The sequence below is a fragment of the Dreissena polymorpha genome, chromosome 7, assembly GCF_020536995.1.
Source record: "Dreissena polymorpha isolate Duluth1 chromosome 7, UMN_Dpol_1.0, whole genome shotgun sequence".
Classification (NCBI taxonomy): domain Eukaryota; kingdom Metazoa; phylum Mollusca; class Bivalvia; order Myida; family Dreissenidae; genus Dreissena; species Dreissena polymorpha.
Window position 1 is genome coordinate 106,179,809 of NC_068361.1, and position 2,277 is coordinate 106,182,085.

The 2,277-nt window shown below is 35.5% G+C and overlaps 1 non-coding gene across 1 annotated transcript; it reads left to right on the forward strand.

Annotated features, from left to right (window-relative positions):
* The first annotated feature begins 511 nt into the window (after positions 1 to 511).
* On the forward strand, positions 512 to 581 carry Trnag-gcc (transfer RNA glycine (anticodon GCC)). The gene has a single exon. It is a non-coding gene; the product is annotated as a tRNA-Gly (tRNA).
* The last annotated feature ends 1,696 nt before the right edge of the window (positions 582 to 2,277 follow it).

A 2,277-nucleotide genomic window follows, 5' to 3' on the forward strand; every position in this document is an offset into this window, starting at 1 on the left:
AGGAACCATTCAATAAGAGCTGTATCATCCCTGGGTAATAATTTAAACGCAAACAGGCGGAATTAAAACAACATGTTCTTGATATGAATGTTCATAACAGCATAGCATTTGCGATAGTTTCCAAAAAAATCACCTGACGAACTTCTCTTCATAAAAAAATAAATAAAAAAGCGTCTTACTGAAATTCATCATAACATCAACACATTAATCTTGCTGTTGGCTCTGTTGTTTTGCATTTCTTATATTCATATGTGTTGCCATTTACATGAAATCAAATTATTGTATCATGGACGGATGGTCGTGCATAGTAGTTAAATGCTCATAGTGGTACTGCAAAGTGTAACAATAAAATCATGTATCGATCAATATTCGTTAATGCAGAGGCAATGTTAAGGTGTCTCTTAACATACACATAGCCGTCGTCGTGTTTATATTTAACGTTACGTCAATCATCGAATTTTTATACGCTTAAATTAAAACATAAATAGTCAATGTGTGTAGTTAACGTAAGGCATCGGTGGTTCAGTGGTAGAATGCTCGCCTGCCACGCGGGCGGCCGGGTTCGATTCCCGGCCGATGCACTCTTTTAAATACATCAGCATTCGAGTCTCAAACTTAAACATATAAAATGCATTATCTGCTGTTATGAATGCAAATGGTAGCTGACGTTGAGTTGATGTATTCTTAATACTTTTGTCACGTACTTTGCCACAAATGCATGTGCTGAATTGAATATAATATGTGTATTGGATTGACTAGTGTTCGGAAAAGTTTTCGAGAATTAATACGATTAGGAATTCTGATGTATATCATTAAACCCAGTTGGCTGACCCTTTGTGATTTGATTAATTGAACATTCCACTGTTTGATTGCAAGTATTGGAACAACAAATTGTTTGTAATCACTCCATTAGCCACAATTTCACAGTAATTATTTCTAAATAAAAATGAATGTCATGAATGAGAACAGTATTAATATTAATTGCCAAAATAGAAGCACACGTTCGTTGAAAGACTGTGTCAGAAATGGTATAAGAATAAACGATGATTTTGTAGGTTCCGCGCATTACGCCTTAATAAGTACTGTTATGAAAAATCATAAACTAATCAAAATGCAATAAACAATATCAGGTAACATCTAAAAGAAACAAATCGTTTAATAATGAACACACTTTTTGTGTTTGTGTGCAATAATTAAGTGACTTAATGATAAAAAGGCTATTACTTTGTTATAAGCGCAGTGCAGGCAAACAACTTCATCAGCTTCCACATCAATTACAAGTCTCTCGTAACCTCCATTCTACATTATGGTTGCGAGACATGGACGCTTCACGCGAACACGGAACGCAGGGCACAAACCTTTGAACACTGTGGAAGACTGTGGTGCAGGGCACGCTAACGAGGGGTCGCCGTCGTGTACGTCACTTGAAAAACCGGCAGAAAAAAGATGTCAAAGATGAGATACTCATAGCAGTCCACAACAAACCTGACTAGCGAAGGATCTCTTTACCAACGTCTCACATTTCCCCGAAACGGCCATATCGGTGAAGGGAATGGTGTGATTAGGACATATATCATAGTTCCCAACGTTAACATGAAAAAATAGACTAAAAGACAAGAAGTATTTATGTTACTGCATGTCTATCATAATGTACATGAATGAGTGTTGTGCGTACGTGGTTATTTGTTTTTAGTTATGAGAGCTCATGCGCAATTTACATTTAAAATCAGACGACATTAAATGATAAATAAGTATTTCCTCTTGCGATTCATTTTTAACATGTTAATCTGCGTTGATGTGATGTTATTTAAATTGTTAATTGTGGGATAATTTTTGTTATTGATCGATACAATATGTGATAACTTATTTATGTGGAATAAGTCGCGCATTTAAAAAACATCAATTAAATTATGTAATTACCAGTCAGTTTAGGTTCTTTTTTATTAAATAATTACAAAGACAATGTGGTATATGGGCTAACTAAATAGACGTATTAGTATAATTTATCCTTGCGAGACGCTATCATCGGAATTATCTAGCAACGTCTTGATTTTTTAGCAAATTGTCGCTTAACGAAACGAACAATGCAACTACGAGAAGCGTACATAAAGGATGCTACCTTCTTGGTCACGTTTGTAACATATAATTGCTGTACGCTGCATGGTTTAAACATATGAGTATCGTCCCCGCGAGATGGTGCCATCTTGCGAACATTGATAGACAATATTTGCAGTATGATGTGAAGATGTGAGTACAATTGACGTCTATGCGAAATGT